This window comes from Micromys minutus (assembly GCF_963924665.1).
Source record: "Micromys minutus genome assembly, chromosome: 8".
NCBI classification, from domain to species: Eukaryota; Metazoa; Chordata; class Mammalia; order Rodentia; family Muridae; genus Micromys; species Micromys minutus.
In genome coordinates this window covers 70,732,351-70,756,218 of record NC_137977.1, presented here as the reverse complement: position 1 = coordinate 70,756,218, position 23,868 = coordinate 70,732,351, and positions in this window count along the sequence as shown.

Sequence of the window (23,868 nt, the reverse complement as noted above, 5' to 3'; positions counted from 1 at the left end):
TTGGATGTCATTTTCTCATAGGGAGCAGGAAATTGTCCTCACATCTGTCCTTGGATAGCATTTCTTACATCATGCTTTTTCATCATCAATTATTACCCATCAATGGTCAAAGTGTTTATCACATTCAGAAATGGAGAAAACCAAACAAAATTTTGTAGTGAACAATTTCCTTGCTACAGGATTTTCTCTAATTATATAATGATTTCTGAAAATAGTCTTGCTTACTATTGCTTAATATTTTTAGTTTCAGTAAATGTTAATGCCTTTCTTGTGGTTACATGTTCATTCAACAACCACCACAAAGAAAAAAAATCAAAACATTCTAATGAAATCCATAGAAAATTGGGAATTAACTCTTTTGTAAAGTCGAGAGAAAAAACAACAGAGAATCCACAGCTACCACCGTGTATTACATCTGAAGCCTTTTGGCATTGAACTTTAAAACTCTAGTTCAGAGTTTTGTATGGTAAAGGAAAGATTAATTATGCAAAACCAATTATTTTCTGCACAGGGATACTACCATTCATATTTCATAGCTATTTTGGAAGAAGACACAGTAGGGTACAAAGACTTCATTTATTTCAGTTGTATCTGAAAGCTACATAATGAATATGCTTATATACCCACAGAATGAGATGGAGAGCCAAGTGCCTTTCTTCTAAAGCTAAAGATCTTTAATTTCATTAATCATTCCATTCATTTATATTTTAGGTCATATCCCACTTCCCTGTTACCCGTCCACAAGCTGCCATCCCACATCTGTCCTCTCCTTCCTCCCCTTTGCCTTTATGAGGGTGCTGCTCCTCCATTCCAGCATCCCCCTATGCTGGGGCATTAAACCTGCCCAGAACCAAGGGTCTCCCCTACCTCTGACGTCAGACAAGGTCATCTTCTGCTACATGTGGAGCCATGGATCCCTCCTCACTGCTTTATTTGTAAGTTGTCTCCGGGAGCACTGGGTGGTCCAGCGAGCCAATGCTGTTCATCTTATGGGGTTTCAATCTCCCTCTGCTGGCTGGTCCTCCCAAGGAACAGCGTCACCAAGTTCCTGTCAGCAAGTGCCTCTTGGCAACAGCAACAGTTCTCCAATTGGGGTGAGAAGGCAGGTATTGGTGTTTGCAGACTTGGTGGACCCTTACGTGGGGCAGGCCCAGGATGTCCCTTTCTTCAGTCTTTGTTCCATTTTTGTCCCTGTTCGTTTTTTGAACAAGAACGTTTTTGGGATAAAATCTTTGAGATGAGTGGATGGGCCCATCCCTCAACCGGGGGCCATGCCTATCTACTGGATGTGGATATTCTTTATTTCTCTCTCTGTGTCATCTAAGTTTTAAAATAACCGTCCTTACCTCATAGAGAACGGCAGCCCTGAAAGATCAATATCAATTTATATTAGTAAATGATCAAGAATTTTCTATTTAACTGCAAGTAAAAATAGAGGCTTTTAAATGCAAGTGCAAAAATATGTCTCAAAGTTAGATACAAAGCTGTGCTGTGGCATCAGATAATTTATGCTCTCCCCCAGTGTTTTCTTTTTCTAAGGGCAGTTGAATAAATGAGGAACCTGGATACAATTAACTTGTTTTAAACCTACCATTTCCTTGAACCCATACTATATTTTAAAAGAAATTGTCAATTTTGATGAGTGACACCAATGTTCTGTCGACCCAAAGACTCTTCCTGCTTCAGCTGTGTCTGACTTCTGTGCATAGTCAATTTGTGGCTCTTTCCTTGAGTATTCCAAAGCCATTTCTACTGACTTAGGCTGTGAAATGTAACATCAGGCTGATTGAAAGCAAGTCTTGTAATTGAATTACCTTATATAAATTTTCACTGATCTTTTTCAAGTCTGTTATATTTCTATCATTTACATTACTTGTAGCATATGAATTACATTAAAATAAAACATGCTTAGGTCAACATAAACATTATTGGACATTCTGTCATAATATCCATGTCAAATTAGTTCAATTTTAAATTATTATTATTATTATCATCAATTCTTTAAATTAATATTAATATTAATAATAATAATAATAATAATAATAATAATAATAATAATAATATATTGTGAGACTTCCATACAATGTTTTTGAGCATATTAAACCTCTCCCCAATTTATCCAAATTTTACATTACCACCTTACCCATTCTACCCAAATCTATGGTCTCCTAATCCTTCCTTTTTATATTACATTGAGTCCAGCTTGTGCCTTGAGAGTGGGTGCTTGCTGGAATCAACTTACCTGGGGCCATGTGTTTTAAAAAAGCTGTCTCCCTTTCCTAACAAATATCAAATGCCCCAATTTTTTTCAACTTCAGTTGTGACTTCATGTTCACATCCGAACCTGCATGTTCAAATTTTGCAAGTCTTATGCATGCTGCCATAATCTCTGTGAGTTCAGCTGTGCCACTCCCATGTTGCACCTGTTAACTACTGCTGGCATCATGCATTATCTGTGGCACTTACAATCATTGACCTCCCTATCCCTTCCATGAACAGTATTAAGCCTTTGAGTGAGAGGTGTGGTATGAAGGGCTGTGTAGTGCACAGTCTTTTATACCCTACACAATAACCACTTATTTGATAATCTATGAGCTAATAACTATCTATGACAAGACATTTCTGTGGTGTGAAGTGAGATATGCACTAATCTACTGGTATAGCAGTCTGTAGGACTCATTTTAACACTGTCCTTTCTTATAATGATATTCACACATTCTTTTATAGGTGTGATAATCTATGTGGTCTCAGGTTCATGGTACAGTCGGCATTAGATTCAATCACTAAGTGGTTGGTTTCTTAAAATATAATATATGTGTCATTGTTGTACCACTGGTCCTGTCTTATCAGGCCCAAAATCATTGTTACAAGACTGGAAGACTGATGATTATAGCACCATCTGAGACACTTGAAACAAAGTGGAATAAAGTTGCCATATCGGTATTGACTTGATTTCCTTTTGTTCTATGAGTCCAGTATACAGTGTCTTCTGCAATATGGTCTTACAGTCACATTTTGGAGGTTATCAAAAATCATGAGCAGTAACCTAAAATTTATAAAGCCCAGAAAATCGAAGATCAATTTTTAAAATTTAACATCTTAATACAGATTTTTATGATTTGATACTTATGGACAATTAGTGGTAAAAAGTTTAAATCTCAGTGCTTTTCAGAATTATACCTTTATTGTATCCATCAGAGCAGAAAACTTTTTGGTCACAGTAAAATCAGCATGATTTATAACAATCTCTGCTTTTAATCTGAGGTGAAGCATTTGAGCCACTGTGTGTGGTGTTACCTGAACAGAGGATACACACAATGGAAATCTGTCATATTTTATCTAGAGCCAAAGCTGTAACATGGTAACAGATGCATGCAATCCAAGAAAACACTGCCATAAAATATACATATTTACTTATACTTTAATATTTATTGTTTTTCTTTATATATTCTAGAATCTCTTACTCATAACTGTTCACCGATACTACATTTAGTATTGTGGTTGTGGCTTATAGGTTACATATAAAATTGGGACATGTGATTAAAATTTTTTTTATACAGACAACCTTGAGAATATTTTACTGTGGAGAAAAATAATGTCTTTAATGAAAGAAAATGAATGGAAGACTGTATATTGGAAACACACACACACACAAAGTTATGAGGGGAGAATCCATAGTACTTTCATATAATGTATTAAAATATCTCACAGAAATTTTAAAATATTTATGAATGGACAATTTAAAATAAATTTTCTAAATAGAAGTTCATAGTTTTTGAATAACTTTGAATAAATTGAATAACTTTTTGTATCTAAGTAGAATATCTTTCTTATGTTTCTCTAATTTTATAACAACATAATAATAAACTGAAGTTTGTGATACAAATATATATATACACACACATATATATATATATATTTATACATTTATATATGTACATGTATATAAAGACATTTCAACATTCAAGGAAATTATATGATGTCAGATATGCAAAAACACCATACATACCTTGAAAAATGTATTTATTCTTTTTTTATACATTACATCCAAATATTGTTTTTCTTCCCTCCATCCCTCACCGTTTCTTCTCTTTCCTACTTCATTTACATTCATAATAGGCAGGCATCCTTGAGTTATCAAACATGGCAAACATAGCATACAAAGTTGCAATAATACTAGGAAACTCCCCTTATATTAATACTGGATAAGGTGTTTCAGTATAAAGAAGAGTCTAGATATGCAAATACACTAATAATGTACATATCTTGAGGATAAAAATATAAGAAAAGAACTCTTAAAAGTCTCTTGTAAGTGAATATAAAACAATCAATTTATAGGAGAACATTAATACTTTTGAATGATGAAACCTAAAGGACCAAGAAATCATTTGTGATAGACAACTAGAGTATGTATGCAGCATATAGCATGTGTAAACCAAAAGCTGCTATTATAAATATAAGGTCCAACAGTGTTACTTATATAAACTATAGTGTAAAACTATCTAAAGATCTCCATGAAAGTACAGCAGTGTTGCTCAAAGATTTATAGACAAACAACTCTCTTATTTTATTTAAGGCAAGTTCAATATGAACGAAATCACACCTGGTACCAGAATCCTAGCCAAGTGCCTTGGTCTAATGAGATCACAGATTATAAAGAAGAACCCACTGCTACCATTTACTTTAACCATTAGAATTTCTAACTACACTCTAAATATTTATCATTTTTCCCACAGATTAAATGTAGTTCTACCCAGTCACCAAAGTGATAGAAACCACAAAGGAAACCCCAACTAGTTAAAAAGTGAAGGACAAGTGATTCTGGTGTATGTATCCCCAGTGGGTACATCCAGAACACAACAGTTGCAAATAAGGCTCAGAGACCACTGCAGAAAAGACTTAGACAGATTTTAAAGGATAGTGTTCTAGAAAAATCTGCCCATAATGTGCCCCCTAGAAAAGAAATAGAAGCATCTTCTGTGATACCTCAATACAATCCTACTTAATCCAAATTGAACTAGAATAACAGCAACAGACAGTGCTAATACCAAAAAGGAAATATGATATGTCTCCTCTCCAAACAAAGAACTACAGGAAATTAAGGAATGCTGCAATTTGAAGAGAAAGTCTTCCCTAGGGTTGCGACCTTAATTTGATATATATTACCAAGTAAGTGGTTCGCAATAAAATTATGTACACAAAACCAACATTAAATAGAGTCAGCAGGCTTATTAAGCGCTTACTTTAGGTTTGCCCTTGTGGTTCTGCCGTCCCTGTGCTTTCGGTGAGGAAACTGAGGACCAGATAATTTGGCAAGAAAAATAGAAGTATATAGTCCAGGCTGAGTTTTCCCTCAGAGGTTTATTTTGGATTCTAGATTATTTGCATATAAATACGTATTATCTGCATATATCTTATGGAGACACCACCTCAAAACATAATTCAAGTATTTTTCTTTCTATTTTGCCCGGTTGGAAACTAATCTCAGGGTCTTGGCATGATAGGGTCCTGTATTTAGCCCTCTTTTAAATTATTTGTTTTCAGACAGAGTCACTAACTTGCCCAGGCTGGCCTTGAACTTGGCCCTCCTGCGTCAGTTTCTCGTATTGCTGTGATTACAGAGCTGCACTCCTAGGCCTGGCTTAATAACTGGCTTTTTCCTTTTCTTCTTTCTGTCCCTGAAATGGAGCCTCCCCCTCCCTTTACTGAACCATCCACACCCCATTCCTTCTCTCTCAAAGCTTCACTATGTATCAGGGGCTAGTTAGGAATGGGCCACGTGGCCCAGCCTGGCCTTGAACTCTCAACCCTGCCTCAGCCTCTCCAATGCTGGAATTAGGCTGTGCTACCATACAATTCGTCTTTGTTTCATATAGCTTTTAAAATGCCCTGAAGGCGTGAGTACACGTGCTTTGACAGCAAACTATAATGACTTCAGATGTGAAATTTTCGACTCGAGGAATCCTGTTGGCATTCAAGGTTTCAGATCGTGGAGCACTTTGGATTTAAAAATTTGTGAGGTTCAACTGTTGTAGAGAACTGCTGAGTCACTCCCTATTTCTGTGTCTGTCAGAGACGGTAGTAATTCACAGGGCTCACTTGATTGAGCGCCATGAATTACTGTCTGTGAAACCACAGACCAGGTCCCTGCATGGGATCTGAGAAAAACACTTCATGATCAAGGGAACAAAATTCTCCCATGACCTCAGAGAAGCATGATGGTGACAGTGCTGTGAGTGGGGAAGGCTCCTTTAGAGAGACAGTTCAAAGATGATCTCTCTAAGGTTGCTAAGCTTTTCAGCTGGGACATATAGGAGCCAGCATGCGTAGATGTGGCAGGAGTCTGGGGCAACTTAGGGAGCTTTTGGGAGGACTTGGAGGAGGGCTGGCTGCATGTGAATGAGAAAGGTAAGGCCCTGAGGAAGGTTCTGAGGCAGAGTGTGTTAAGTCTGATAGGGATTTCAACAAGCTCTTTCTGGGTACAGTATGGATAATGGGTACTAGAGGATAATGGATACCAGAGTGGAAGCTTGGTCACCAGCAAGGAGGCTGTCATCCTTGTTAGGGTGATGACAACGCAAGGTGGTTAGCAGTTGGTTTGAATATTCTTGGCCATGGAGTGTGGCACTGTTTGGAGGTGTGGCCTTGTTGGAGGAAGTGTACCACTGTGGGAGTGGGCTTTAAGACACTCATGCTAGCTGCCTGGAAGTCAGCCTTCTCCTAATGGGTTCAGACAAAGATACAGAACTCTCTCAGCTTCTGAACTATGCCTGCCTGGATGCTGCCATGCTCCTGCCTTGATGATAATGGACTGAATCTCTGAACCTGTAAACCAGCCTCAATTAAATGCTGTCCTTACAAGAAAAAAAATAGAGTCAGCAGGTTATATTTATATATTTTAATTTACACATGTGTTCCTCATATATATGTATGTGAGTGTGAAGGGCTGAAGGGGAAAATAGAGAGATAGAGATATAGATAGATAGAGATAGAGAGAGAGAGAGAGAGAGAGAGAGAGAGAGAGAGAGAGAGAGAGAGAGAGAGAGAGAGAGCGCGCACATGAATTTGATGGGAGGAATGGGAATGGTTGGAAGGAGGCAATGGAGTTTATGATGTAATTAAATTTTAAATTTCAAAAGTAAAAACAAAAGCAAACTCTGTGGTAGTTTTAAAATTTGTGGATATAAGCATTTTCCTGTTTCTTTCATATATAATACTTGTGTATTTGGTGTCCTTGGTGGCCAGAAGATTAATTCCTGTCATTATACATGTTTGTGGGCTACTATGTAGGGAACTGAACCTAGGCCCCTGGAAGTATAAATTGTTGAAGTATAAATGGACTAATGGTTTTTAGATTTACAAATTTTCTTTAGTTTTCATCTTTAGCTCAGAATACCCATGAAACAATTCACAGACAATATGAAGTTGAAGAAGGAAGAGCAAAGTGTAGAGGCTTCAATCCTACTTAGTAAGGGAAACAAAATCATCACAAGAGGTAGTGGATGGGAGGGACTTGGGGGAAGAGAGGAGACCGAGGTCAAGAAATTGAACAAAGGTGTGTAGCAATGGGGAATGAGGAACCAGAAAGGCCCAGATGCCAGGAAAGTAAGAGGCTCTTAGGACGTAACTGGGATGGGATTAGCTGAAATACCCAACAAAGGGGAGGAAGAACCTGTAGAGACCATATCTAGAGGTTAGTCATGGTCCCCCAGTTGAAGGATGGGACCACCTATGTAGATTTTCCTAAAGCTGTTTGTATTTTAATGTCAGTTTCAATTTGAGTGTTTGTTAGGATGAGGATGTTTTCAGATTTACAGTTAAATTTCTGGCATACAGCAATCTGTCTACATACTCTCCAAAATACACAGGTGCCCTCAATTTACTTCAAATTTTATTTTCTTTGACGTATATTAAATCACAAATCAAAAAGTTTGCAGAATGGTTTTGATTAATGTACGGCTGTTTTCTGTTTTATGTTATGTAGTAATTAAGCACAGTATAAAGTTGTTGCACATTAAATAACATTCCTAGACAGGATTCAATCCCATTAACAAGATCCATTAGAGAAACACAGTCACCTACAAATCAATAATTTGTGTCAGTATCAGTAATTACTGTTTGTGCATAATTGGTACGCCAGTAAACCTTTGGTGGCAGCATTTGAATTGCTTGTATAGGCAAGGCAAGACTCTTTGGAATCAAACAGTGTCTAAAGGAAGTGTTAAATTTATTGTAATAGGAACCATCTTTCTTAAAAAAATTCATATATGGAATCCATAATTAATACTTGAGTTTTGTATAAATTTTTATTTATCTTCAAACCATCAAAGGTCAATGTATAACTACAAAAATATCAAAAAAGTTTATCTTTCTTATTGTCTTAGTTGACAATCATTCCATAGAATTATTTTGTATGTTACACACACATATGTACACACACATGTGCACACACATATGCATACAGAGCATAATGTATAGTCTAATAGTTGGTTTGTGGTTCTTAATGTATGTAACTTACACAAAGTAATTTAGCATGATGATCAACACAATCTAATACTGAGGAATAATTGAAGTTATCCAATACTCTCAGTTTTGGTTACAAAACTAGCACTTTCTACGCAAATGAAGCACTCTGAGCTCCATTAATAGTTTGTCAGGGTATCTCACTATTCTTTTTAAAAATATGCGATTTAAAAGTTATGATTGCTAATATAATTTTCATTGTTTTCCGTTGTTTAAACATAGATATTATTCCATTGTGTCAACATTCTGCTTTTTCCTTCTTACTCATGCTTAAATTCTGTTGCCATGGAAACAGAATTAGAAGGCAACACCTTCCAGGACAGTGTAAGACCCAAGAAATCTATCCTCATTAGTGGGTTTTATGCCTTCCAACAAGACCTTTGGGGAGTAATCACATCTTACCCTTTCTATTTCTTCACAGGATGATGCCTCTATTAGAGCTCATCAAGTACAGAGAACCTGATCTTGGGTTTTCTAGTTTCCAAAAACATTTGATCATATATTTCTAATTAGTAGAAATCACAACACTCTGTAGTATCATTTTTGCAGAAGCAAAAATTATATGACAATCTTGTTTTATTAGAGTTTGATGTTAAGCCAGCAATATAGTCTTGATTTCTAAATAATATTGTTTGTATTTAAAATAAATGTCTTGAATGTTTCAGACCAGATGATCAATAATTAGCTGAAATGTGATTCTGATTTGATTGCTTTATATTTGAGATGAGATAAAACTTTTCTTATGACAAATTTAAATAACATATTTATACCAATATTCAAAAATGTTAAAAAAAAACCTGACTTATTTAGTTATTATTCCAAAACTGAGGATGTTTTAGTTGACACAAAGTTACTTGTTTTTTTTGTAATTTCATTGTATATTTATTGATTTGAGGTATGGTTTCATATAATTCAGTTTGACCTTTACATACTTATCTGCAGCAGATTGTGATTGTCAATATTGTTCGTGTAAGAAAAGACTTAGAATCACCCAGTCTGTAAGCCCTGGGACATTGCAACATGGAACTATCTATAATAGATAAATTACCATATGAAATAATTGAGAGAAAAATGAAATAAAGTGAAATATAATATCAAGACACTCTCTAGAAACTGGCAAATTATGTTTTGTCAAAATATCCATTTTTTGTTGCATCTGTGTGGATTTGAGGTTCATCTAAAATAAGCATTCTGATCAATGAAATCAAATTGATGCCAGAAAGTAAATCCACAAATTTGTGGACACCTGGTTTTCTGTAAAAATAAAAGCCAGAAATACATAATTGGGGGAAAGATAGCATCTTCAATAAATGGTGCTGCACAAGCTGGATGGCTGCATGTTAATAATGTAAATAGATCCATACTTAAAACTGTGCCCAAAACTTAACTATAAATAAATCAAATACCTCAACATACAACACGTATATAGAAACATAGAAGGGAAAGTGGGGAAAGTGCCCTTCAACTCATTGTCACAGAAGACTCTCTGACAAAAACACCAATATCGCAGAGACTATAATGAGTAATTAGTAAACAGGAACATATAAAACTGACTTCATCAATTAGACAAAGCAACAGCATAAGAAATGGGAAAATATTTTTACCAACTCCACATCTAATAGGGGACTGATTTCCAGAATATATAAAAAACTTAAGGAGATCTATATGAAAAATAAATTCACCATATTAAAAACGTGGCACAGCTCTCAGTGAAAAATTCTTAATAGAGGAGACTCAATTACTGGAAAACATTTAAAGAAATGTTTAATATATTTAGCCATCAGGGAAATTCAAATCAGAACTACTCTGAGATTCCATCTTACACCCACCAGAACAGATAAAACCCATGAGTGCCAGCTCATTCTGGCGATGATATGGAGCACACTACCCCATTTCTGGTGGAAGAGCAAAAACTTGTATGGACTATATGGAAATTAATATTGCTATTCCACAGAAAGATGGGAGTTGATCTACATCAAGATCCAGCTGTACTACTCTTGGGTATATACCAAAAAAATGTTGCATTTTACCACAAGGATGCCTACTCAAACATATTAATTGCTACTCAATTCATAATAGCCAGAAATAAAATAAAACTAGAAATAATCTGTATGTTCCAAAACAGAAGAATGGATAAAAAATGGTACATTTAAACAACAGAGTTCTATTCAATGCTTAAAATTTTTTCACATGCAGAAATTCGCAGGCAATTGGATACTACTAGTATTAAACATCATCCTGTGTAAGGTAACCATAAGAAAAAAAAACTATAGTATGCTTTAACTTATATGTGGCTATTAGCCATTTAATAATTATCCATTCTATAATCTGCAGCCAGAGAGAAGTTAAGCCTAAAAGAAGAGAGTAGGGGATGAAATATGGATTTTCCTGGGCAGGGAAAATAGAATAGTTTAATGAGGCTTCAGTGCTGGGATAGGGAATGGGTGGAGAACATGAAGAGGAGTGAGTGATACAGGATGGAGGGATAAAACACTTGAAGAAAGAATTAGAATTGAAGGACATTTATAGGTCATGCGGAAAGCTGTTGAAATATAAACTTTCTATAATATGTCAAAGTGATCCTAAGGAAGTCTCCCAATTGTAAGAAAGATGAAATTCCAAATTAACATTGTCACCAAACAAAAACTTCTAAAAACTGACATGGAGGCCCCATGCTAAAAAAAATACCCACAGAAGTCACTGGGAAGAGATCAAGCTGTTGTCTACATAGAACCTTCATTTCCAAGATCGTGTCTTTAACTTGTTTCTCTGCACCCTATCCAATGGGCAATGTAAGCATCAATTCAACCAGAAAACCTTGGACTTGCAATCTGTCCTGCCTGCAAATGTGACAAATCTTATAGAAGTAGTCACCTGATGTCTCATTTGAATATAAGCTCACTCAATGAGATGAAACACATATTTGACCATCTCTGCTTAGGTGACCAAAACCTAGAGAGAGAAATAGCCCAGACACCTAAGGCAAAAATTCTCACTGTTTCTATTTTTAATTCAGTTGATTGTTAATATATGTTAATTCCTTAGTTAAATATCATTTAAAAACCTTAGGTCTTGTAACAGCAACTGACAGTACCAAATTAAATAAACATTGCCATGTCAAGTAACGGCTTTCTAAAACTTTGGTGATTGTTAATGCTGAATCCATAACTTTGTGCAAAATTATAGCAGTTGCAACAGAATATCTTAAATGAAAACAGAATATACAAGTCCAGGTCTAAGAAAATGGGGGTAGGGGACAAAGAGCTACTTGAGCAGAGGTAACAGCATTGGATTGTTATAAGAAAATGACTACAAATAAAATATTCAGTTGTCTGTGAAATATCTAGAACTGCAAAAACACAAAATCAGGACTCACTAAAATTCAAATATTCCAACAAACAGTCTCCCAGGTTTAAGATTTGTATTTTTCTTTCTTATAGATGAGGATTTTATTTGAAATTATAAAATAATTTTTCTCCAAATTATAGTGGGAATTTATGTTAAGAAACATCATTTCTAATTTCCATAACAAACAAGCATATACATTGGATATATTGAAATATTGTATCTATCTTCCATTTCCACTTTAAATGCCCCATCTTGCCCTACATCCCTATCTCCCAATTTCATGTCATCTCCATTCCCCTTACCCCCACTTTCCACCTCCTGCTTCATTTCTTTGTCTTCATTTAAATAAACACTAAGTCCTTTGAGAGCAGCTCAATGTGCACTGGTTTGATGACATCTACTGGGGCATAGGCAAACAGGCAGTGGTCAGGCACTCTTCTAGGTGAAGACACATACTATTCCTACAGGAGGACGTTTTTCACCAGAACTAACAGCATGTATGATTCGCTGTCAGTATATAGGTATGCAGAGCATTGGTAAAATGCAGACATTTTCAAGGTATAGTGGGAAAGAAAGTGAATGCCTATGAGGAACATCCCCACCTTTTCTGTGGCTGGTACAGCTCTGTGTTGTAATGCATACTTGGTGGATGGCAGACCTGAGCTGTGATGTACTGTTAGGGTAACTGTTGATCTCAGCTACTGGCTGCTCAAGTAGTTAGTGCGGCAGTGCTGTTTATGTGTTTGTGTTCTTCGATAACCTGATTTGCCCTTGAGTACTGAATACAGCTGGAGTCAATGCCTTTGCTGACAATCATTCTACAGAGAGGATGATGTACACACACCCTACACCAAACCACACCACTCCAAACTACAATATGCATTCCATGACACAACATAACACACCATACCATACCCCACATGCCGTAGCACAGACAAAAGAACACATATACCACAGTATGCCATGCCACACCATGCCACATCATGCCACTCCATTCCATATCATGCCACACAATGCCATGCTAAGTCACACCACATTATACCCCATGTACCATAGCATACCACATATACCACACACACACACACACACACACACACACACACACACAGACACACACACACACACAAACACACACACACAGAGAGAGGGGGGACAGAGACAGAGAATCGTTTTCTCTTCATTGCAGCTCTCTTAAACACCTGTCAATTACGTTAATCTTTTTTAGTGAGAAGTCATTTAACCCAAGATCTACACAATCATCAATGTTGACCACTAATCTTAGCTATTTGATGAACAATAAAATTTGTATAACCAAATAAACCACCAAGTTGTTTTCTGTGTCAAAAATCTGTTAATCCCTACAATTTCTTAAGGTCACCTCTGAGTCCATGGCTACATATAGTTTTTCAGGACATTTTAAAAGTGTTTTCATAATGCCATATAGTTTTCCAAATGCTCTGTGAAAACAGCTTAATATTTGTTATTTTTAGGCATCATAGATCAACTTGAAGTTTATAGTGGTATCATATACAGAACTCAATGTATAGGCAGGAAGCTAAATGTTACTTATTCTTTCAATTGATAAATAAGATCACTCTAGTAGCAATTCATTCATCACCTGTTTATTGAATCTCTCTGGCTAGTTTGTTTTAGGGGATTCCTTTTCGTATTTAGGACAAGGTAAAAGTTTAAGCTGTTCATAAGATATCCTAGACTGTAAGCAAAACTGTGATTTCCTGTGTCCTATATAAGGCGTTGTGGTGATACTGACATCTACTTCATTGCTGAATGCTAATTTTGCATAGAACCAAAAAAATTGTTTTGAGCACATCTGCAATTTGTCAATCTGCAAACAATGCCCTTAATGCCAGACAAAAACCGTTTATTCAGAAACTCACATTGCCAAAAGTCTCACACACAATTATAAGATTTATGATAGCTTTCAGTTTTCTTTACTTTTGCTGGCATACACTTGAGCACATTACTTTTGCAAGAAAACTAGCTCGAGTTGTGAATATGACTTAAACAATAAAAGCCAAAAAGATCCATAGTGCCCCTGCCTTCTGTACATCAATATTCCAATGTACTCATATTGAGCTGTGGCTTCATGCATTTAGGTAGCCACAGGATCACTTGAAGTTCATAAAGAGTACAAAAAGCCTGCCCAGCAAATTTGGATGTTAGTAAATTGTGAAGTATTGGTTGACAGGGACAGAAAATTGGAACAAAGAGCACACTGCCACATCTTTATTATACTGAAAAAGATATGAGATTCTAAATCTGCTAGAAATGGGTTTTCTGAGCTCAAGTTTAATTACAAATCAAAGGCTGGAACTCTCTAAGTTATTATCAAGAAGACAATTAATGCAACCATTCTGAAATTATTTATGACTTTAAGTTAAGTTAGACTCATTGGGGGAACTTTTTAAATGCAGCCAGACAACCTTGAATATGCTTCAAATTCTATAATAATAGAGGTTGACATAATTTACATTATGGGTCATATATAAATATTTAAATGTATAAAATTATCTGTGCAGACTAGGTTTTATTTTTATATTTGTCATCAGCTACACATATGTTAGAATCATTTGAAATAAGAGGACCTCTACTAAGAAAAGGCTTCCCATGAAATTGGCCTGTAGTCATTTTCTTGACTGATGATTTTTGTGGTAGGGTCCAGAAAATTGGGGTTGGTAATATCTTTGGGCACATGGTACTGGGATATATAGTAAGCACGGTCAGAGCAAGCCTTGGAAAGAGAATCGATATGCAGTATCACTATGTGAAAGCCAGCATAGAATGTAAGTGCCTGCCTCTAGGTTCAGACACTGAGTTTCTGCCATGACACTCCTGGGAGGATAGATTTCAATCTGTGAGAAGAAATTAATTCCTCTCTCCCTGAGTTGACTCTAGGAATGGTGTTTCATCATACAGCAATAGAAACCTGAACCAAGACATTATACCACTTCTACTATAATTCAGTGAATTTGCAGTTCCTTCTGAACACCTAAGAAGAGGAGAATAGAAACAGGCTTTAACTTGTTTTATATTAGGTTCAGAAAACAGATCCACTGTCAGAAGCTGTTACAGAATACTAAAAATGCCTATGGGATTTACAAGCTATCTTATGCCAGCCACAGTAGATCACAACTGTAGTCCTTACCTTAAAAGACTGAAGCAGGTAAATTGTCATCAGATGAATCAGCCAAGACTGCCCAGTGAGTTTCAGGTCAGTCTGAAACTACTGCACAATCTGTCCTAAGAATTTATCTTGAATATTTATATATAATTATAATTATGACTGTATGACTAAAGTGTCATAATCAACATAACACCATGATTCTATGCATAGGGGAATTAGTCTGTTTTCATATGACCAAATTTTTGTATGCCATCAAAGCAATTTTTAGAGATGTTAGACACACTGGTCAATTCAAAAATATATCCAAACAACTTGTGACATAGATTCTGATGATAAAAACAAACCTTCCAAATTGCTGAGGCATTTGTACTCTGATAGCCAATTAGAAATCTATACACTGGATAAAAAGAATTGAAACTAGATAGCTCATGAAGAAGCAGACATTAAAAACATAATGAAATCTCAGAATTCTTAAACAAGTTAACATGAAATGATAAACTAGGTTACACTGGAATGACAGACATGAGACTTACTTAGCAAATTCACCTGAAAGATATAATTAATAAACTTATCAATAAGCAATGTGAAACAAATAACAAAGTCTTACAATCTGAAAATATTAAACATTATCAACAACATTTTCATTTATTCAAAACAGGTTTTGACCAGTGGAAGACTTTAAAATGCACTAGTAACAATATTTTGTTGCATATTTAAAATAAGATATTAATACAAATGTTTCAATGATAAAGAAAGCAAGATTAATATAAATTGAATGAAATTGCATAGTTATTAATATTAATATTAATATATTAATAATTAAGATATTTATATTAGCAATTAACATTAATATTAAAATATTTTGTTTTAACATTTTCTTTGTAAGAGTGTCTTTCGTGTCATTTTTGTAGTTCAACATTTACTGGAGAACACTAATGAAACTGTGGGTGTAAGTATTTACATCTTAAACTAATAAATATGACTTCGTCTGCGGCTTCTACACACTTCATTTCACATCCAAATGTGGAAAACGAATGAAACAATCTTTGAATTTATTTTCCCCTTATGCTGACTTAAGATGAAAAAATATATAGACTGAGAAAATATCTTTTTTTTCTCTATGAAATTGCCTCTCAAAATTAAGTACCTTCATTAAGTACTATTTAAAACAATCTGTCATCACTCACAGATCCTTTTTGTGTTGCATTCAAGATGTCCACACAGACCCCAAACATAAAGATCTAGCTCAGATCCTACATCCAGTTTCCAGGCATTGGTATCTTCTGCATGTGATGCATGCAAACTTTAGGCTTCTACTAGGAGATATCTTTCCTGACTCTATCCACAAGTACATTCTGAAAACAAACAAACAAAAAACCCCAAGACATCCAATTTAGCCAACCAGTTAGATTTGCCATATTCTTTTCTTGGTTCTAACCTGGTGACTCTCCCAGAACCTTTGCACTAGTGCCTTCCCTGGAAGCAGTTCATTCAAGGATGTATATTATAGGAGTGTTTGAGTTGAGGAAAGAGACTGGGTAAAGATGTAATTGTTTTGTAGACTCAAAAGTAAAATATAATAAAAATATGGTATGGAGATAGTTGAAGACAAAATGTAATGTGTCAGAACATTTTAAAAAGAAAGCAATGAGATGTGTCTAGAATTGTAGAAGCAAGTATTTCCTAGACAGCTTAGCATTCTTAAACATTCTGATGACTTGGGTAACTTAGATGTTAAGATAAGCCCAACTTTGATCTTAGTACATGAAAACATTTACCCATATTGTCTTTTTTTTTTTTTTTTTTTTTTTTTTTTTTTGTCTTCAAAACAAGATTTATTTTTTTTAACATGAAAATACATGGAAAATACATTGGTCTCTTATCTTTTACAAATAAGACTCAAATTAATAATCATAACAAGAAGTGTTTCTTGAGATATTTCCATCTACACAAAAGACTAACAGCTTACTATTTTTTTTAAAGATTTTAAACATTTTTTGCTTAAAATTATACATTTTTGTCAGTACTGTTTTTTCAGACATTAAAATAAATTTTACATCAAACCATGTGAATATGTTTTTTAGTCAGTACTTGATTTTTTTCAAGGGCTTGACAGTATGCATTGAAAACGTACTAGTTGCAATAAGCGTAAAGTACATGCAAAACAAAACGCAACATGGAAATAGTCAAAGTCTTCTTGTTTTGTGAATATATGTATAGTTTTTGTTTTCTTTATTTCTTGGACTTCATACAGTCTGTGAGTTGTTTCTGGGGGCGTGCAAGCCTCTGGGGTTGTCTTAAACACTATATTAAAATTAAGAAAAGTACTGTTTAATTGTCCATTCCAATGTTGAGTCTTAATTAATATGTAAAATATAGTCATAAAAATTTTGAAAATTCACTTTGAAAATTATTTTATGAACAGTATCAATAAAGAAGTCACAATAAAGTACATCGTTAGTGAAAAGATACATTTACTAGTTAAAAGCAAAAAAAATTTAAGAAGGAAATCAGAAACATTTTTGACATGCTGAGAAGTTGTTATAAAATACCATGTTGAAATTTATAATTTGTATCTCTTCTCTGTGACCTTGGTTTATAACATCTTAATATACTCTTTCCTATGGTCAACACCACATTTTTTTAATTGAAGAAATTTATTTTTAAAAAACAAAAATGAATGTACAGATTTTAAGCATTTTTGCAAAAAGGTATATGAATTCATTTTTGTCAGTACTGGATTTTTTTTAAAGGTTTGACAGTGTGGATAAACGTCTTACTAGTAACAATGAGCATAAAGTACATGTAAAACAAGATTTAGCCTGGAATTAGTCAAAGTTTTCTTGGTATGTAAAGAATAAGCATAATGGTTTTTTAATTTTCTTTCTTGTTTTTTTTGGCCTTTTTTTTTTCTTGAACTTCATATAGTCTGTGAGTTGTTTCTGGCGTATTCAGAGCTTTCTGGGGTTAGTATACAATTATCCGTGACTGCACATTATGTTTGTTCTTTTGTGACTGGGTAATCTCACTCAGGACGATATTCTCTAGATGCATCCATTTTTGTAAGAATTTCAAAAAGTCATTGTTTCTGATAGCTGAGTAGTACTCCATTGTGTAAATATACCACAATATTTGTATCGACTCATCTACTGAAGGACATCTGGGTTTTTCCCCAGCTTCTGGCTATTATAAATAGGGCTGCTATGAACATTGTGGTGCATGTGTCTTTGTTGTATGTTGGAGCTTCTCTGGAATATATGCCCAGAAGTAGAATAACTGGGTCTTCAGTTAGTACTATGTCCAGTTTTCTGAGGAATCGCGAGGCTGATTTCCACAGTGGTTGTACCAGTTTAAAACTCCACCAACAGTGGAGAAGTGTTCCTCCTTCTCCACATCCTCGCCAGCATCTGCTGTCATCTGAGTTTAGATCTTAGTCATTCTGATAGGTGTGAGGTGGCATCTCAGGTTTGTTTTGGTTTGCATTTTCCTGATGGCTGATGATGTCGAGCACTTCCTTATATGGTTCTCAGCCATTCCATATTCCTCAATTAAAACTTTTTCTTTGGTTCAGTATATCAATTTTAATAGGGTTGTTTGATTCTCTGGTGTCTAGCTTCTTGAGTTCTTTGTATACCTTGGATATTAGGCCTCTATCTAATATGGGGTTGGTAAAGATCTTTTCCCAATCTGTTGGCTGCCATTTTGTTTTCTTGGCAGTGCCCTTAGCCTTACAGAAACTCTGCAATCTGGTTAAGTCCCATTTGTCAATATTTGACCTTAGGGCATGAGCCATTGGTGTTCTGTTCGGAAAATTTTCCCCTGTGCCTATGTGTTCTAAGGTTGTCCCTAATTTCTCTTCTAATCATTTTAGTGTACCTGGTTTAATGTGAAGATCTTTGATCCACTTGCACTTGAGCTTTGTAAAAGGAGATAAGAAAGGGCCTATTTTCATTCTTCTGCATGCTGAGTGCCAGTTGGACCAACACCATTTATTGAACAGTCTGTCCTTTTTCCATTGAATGTTTACAGATCCTTTGTCAAAAATCAAGTGACTATATATGTGAGGGCCCATTTCAGGATCTTCTATTCTATTCCATTGATCCACGTGCCTATCTCTGTACCAGTACCATGCAGTTTTTAGCAAAATTGCCTTGTAATATAGCTTGAGGTCAAGGATAGTGATTCCCACAGAGGTTTTCTTGTTGTTGAGTAAGGATTTCGCTATTCTAGGTGTTTTGATATTCCAGCTGAAATTGCACAATGATCTTTCCAACTCTATGAAGAATTGGGTTGGCAGTTTGATGGCGATTGTATAGAATCTGTAGATTGCTTTTGGTAGAATGGCCATTTTTACAATATTGATCCTTCCAATTCATGACCATGGGAGAACTTTCCATTTCCTGAGATCTTTCTCGATTTTTTTTTTCTTTAGAGATTTGAAGTTTTTGTCATACGGGTTCTTCATTTGCTTAGTTAGAGTCACTCCAAGGTATTTCATATTGTCTGTGTCTATTGTAAAGGGTATTTTCCCCTAATTTCTTTCTCCACATGTTTGCCATTAGAGTAGAGGAAGGCTACTGATTTGTTTCATTAATTTTACATCCAGCCACTTTCCTGAACTTGTTTATCAGCTGTAGAAGTGCTCTGGTGGAATTTTTGCGGTCACTTATTTATACTATCATTTCATCTGCAAACAGTAATAATTTTACTTCTTTCTTTCCAATTTCTATCACTTTGATTTCCTTTTGCTGTTAGATTGCTCTGGCCATGAATTCCAGTACTATGTTGAACAGGTAGGGGGACATTGGGCAGCATTGTGGAGTTCCTGATTTTAGTGGGATTGCTTCAAGTTTCCCACAGTTAAGTTTGATGTTGGCTATTGATTTTCTGTATATTGTTTTTATTATGTTTAGGTATAGTCCTTGGATTCCTGTTCTTTCCAAGACTTTTAACATGAAGGGGTGTTGAGTTTTGTCAAATGCTTTCTCAGCATCTAGTGAGATGACCATGTGTTTTTTTTTTTTTTTCTTTGAGTTTGCTTATATGGTAGATTATGTTGATGGATTTCTTTACATTAATCCTTCCCTGCATCCCAGGGATGAAGCCAACTTTGTCTTGGAGATTGAACATTTTTGGATTTGGCTTGCAAGGATTTTTTTCAGTATTTTTTCATTAATGTTCATGAGTGAGATTGTTCTGAAGTTCTCTTTCCTTGGAGGGTCTTTGTGTGGTTTAGGAAAGAGGGTTATTGTGGCTTTGAAGAATGAGTTAGGTAGTGTTCCATCTGACTCTATTTTATGGAATACTATGGAGAGTATTTGTATTATGTCCTTAATAAATGTCTGATAGAATTCTCCAATGAACCCATCTGGACCTGGGCTTTTTTTGGTTGGGAGGTTTTTGATGACTGCTTCTATTTCTTTATGTGCTATGGGATAATTTAGAGGGTTTACCTTGTCCTGGTTTAACTTCAGTATCTGGTATCTGTCTAGGAATTTATCCATTTTCTCAATATTTTCCAGCTTTGTTGAATATTGGCTTTTGTAGTAGGATCTGATGATTTCTTGAATTTCCTTAGTTTCAGTTGTTATGTCTTCACTTTTCTCTCTGATTTTGTTAATTTGGATACTCCCTCTTTCCCTCTAATTAGTTTGGCTAAGGGTTTATCAATCTTGTTAATTTTCTTAAAGAACCAGCTCTTGGTTTTGTTGATTCTTTGAATGGTTCTTTAGTTTCTATTTGGCCAATTTCTGTTCTGAGTTTGATTATTTCTTACCGTCTCTTCTTGGATGTATCTGCTTCCTTTTGTTTTAGAGCTTTCAACTATGCTCTCAAGTTGCTAGTGTATGCTTTCTCTAGTTTTGTTTTAGAAGCACTCAGAGCTATGAGTTTTCCTCTCAGTACTGCTTTCATTGCATCCCATAGGTTTGGGTATGTTGTGTTTTCATTTTCATTAAATTCTAGATAATTCTTAATTTCTTTCTTTATTATTTCTTCTTTGACCCTGCTATTGTTTAATAGAGCATTTTTAATTTCCATGTGTATTTGGGCTTTTTGTTATCTTCATTGTTATTAAAGACCAGCCTTAGTCCATGGTGATCTAATAGGAAGCATGGGAGTATATCAATCTTCTTATATCTATTAAGGCTTGTTTTGTGACTGATTATATGGTCAATTTTGGAGAAGGTGCTGTGAAGAAATGAGAAAAAGTTATATTCTTTTGTTTTAGTATGATATATTCTGTATATGTCTATTAATTCCCATTGGTTCATAAGCTCTGCTAGTTTCACTGTGTCCTTGCTCAATTTCTGTTTCCATGATCTGTCCATTGATGAGAGTTAGGTGTTGAGGTCTCCCACTATTATTGTTTGAGGTGCAATGTATTTTTTGAGCTTTAGTTGGATTTACTTTTAGGAATATGTGTGCTTTTGTATTTGGAGTTTATATGTTAAGGATTGAGAGTTTCTCCCGACAATTTTTCCCTGTAATGAGTAAAAAGTGTCCTTTCTTATTTTTTGATAACTTTTGGTTGAAAAACCTAGTTTATTCGATATTAGAATGGCCACTCCAGCTTGCTTTTTGGGGCTATGTGCTTGGAAAGTTTTTTCCCAATCTTTTACTCTGAGATAGTGTCTGTCTTTGTCTCTGAGATGAGTTTCCTTTATGCAGCAAAATGCTGGATTCTGTGGATGTATCCAGTCTGATAGCCTATGTGTTTTTATTGGGAATTGAGTCCATTTATGTTAACAGATATTAAGTAATAGTGGTTGTCGTTTCCTGCTATTTTTGCTTTCAAAGGTTGAATTGTGCCTGTGTGTCTTTCTTTTTTTTTTTTTTTTTTTTTTTTTTGTTTTCTTGCTTAGGTATTTTCTTGTTTTTACTAGAATGTAGTTTCCTTCCTTGTATTTGATTTTCCACCGATATTTCCTTGTAGTGCTGGTTTTATGGTCAGATATTATGTAAATATTGTTTTGTCTTGGAATATATTGGTCTCTCCACCTATAGTGATTGAGAGTTCTGCTGGGTAGAGCAGCTTGAGCTGACACTTGTGTTCTCTTCGGGTCTGCATAATGTCTGTCCAGGATCTTCTAGCTTTCATAGTCTCTGTTGAGAAGTCAGCTAGAATTCTGATTGGTCTGTCTTTTTATGTTACATGACCATTTCCCTTACTGCTTTTAGTATTCTTTCTTTGCTTTGGGCCCTTGGCGTTTTGACTATATGTGTCTGGAGGAATTTCTTCTCTGGTCCACTCTATGTGGAGTTCAATAGGCTTGTTTAATGCTCATGTTCATCTCATTCTTAAGGGTAAGGAAGTTTTCTTTTATGATTTTGTTGAAGATAATTCTGTTCCACTTAGTTGCTATTCTTTGCCCTCTTCTATTCTTATTATTCTTAGGTTTGGTCTTCTCATTGTGTCCTGGATCTCTTGCACACTTTGGGTTAGGAGCTTTTGGCTTTTGCATCTTCCCTGACTTTTGTCTATGTTCTCAATGTTGTCTTCGGCCCCCATGATTCTCTCTTCCATCTCTTGTAGTTTGTTGGAGATGCTTGCATCTGTGACCCCTGATTTAATTTTTTAGGTTTTCTACCTCTAGGTTTGTCTCTTTTAGAGTTTTCTTTATTGTTTACATTTCTGCTTTAAATTTCTTCTTCAATTCCTTCATCTCTTTGTTTCTATTTTCCTCTAGTTATTTGATTTCTTTGAGTGTTATTCTTGTTTCCTCTTTAAAAGCTTCTATTTCTTTATGCTTTTCCTCCCTTTCTTGTTTAAGGATCTCTATCATCATCTTGAGGTATGATTTCAGGTCTGAGTCTTCTTTTTCTAGAGTATTTGGCATTCTGCTATTTGCTGTGATGGGAGAGCTGGGTTTTGGTTTTGCCAGGTTGTCTTGGTTTCCCTTGGGAAAGTTCTTTAGCTTTCTCTTGCCATTTGGTTTTTTGTGATTATATGTGTTCTTGTTGTTAGTGATTGATCCTCATCTCTCCCATGTACCTGGCCGGTGTCCCTGTATCTCCACTGTTCCTGGTGGCAAATGGCCTGAGTGCCTGTTCTGCATGCACTAGCTCTCTGGTTGGAAACCAAGTCCCTAAGGCAGAGTTCCTGGTCCCTTAAATCAATGGTGTGGGTGCTTTCTGGGTGCTTTACCCAGACCATCTGCTCCCTGGCTACTTGCAGCCCAGTCTCACCAGACCTGTGTTCCTGGATCCAACACCATATTTTAAACATTTCTTGTTTTGTTTGTTTGTTTGTTTGTTTGTTTGTTTTGTTGCTGTCTTTTACTTTTGTTTTCTTTGCTTGTTTCTTCTTTTTGTCCCTCTTTTTAAATTTATTTTTTATTCTTCATTATGGTAAAATAGAAGGAGAGTGTAATGAAGTTACACATATAATGAAAAAAACTGCTTTTAATTTGTAATCTCATTGTGTTAGAGTGGATTTGGGTCTGCTCACATACATGTGAAATGATGTCCCTGGCTTCCATAAGAGGATACATATTCCCTGGAATGTTAACAATGGTAGTTAGGAACCACCTGAACACTGTTAAATAGTAATATATCTAACAAGCCTCTGAAAATATGTGTTAACTGTTGACATAATATTCTCAGCACAAACTTGATAACTGTATGTTACATACAGTTGCTCCACCTCTAAAACCTATAAGAAATTAGGTACCTGCTGACATTTTTTGATGGATTGGCTTTAATCATAACTTGTTCCAATGTGCTTCTTCTGAAAGAAGCCCTCAAAATGACTGTGTTTTTATTTTAGGGAGTCTTGACTCACCTAAGTATCATCTTGAGCTATCTTTACCTAGGAATTTCATGGGGTGGATTATGAACTTATAAAAAAGAAA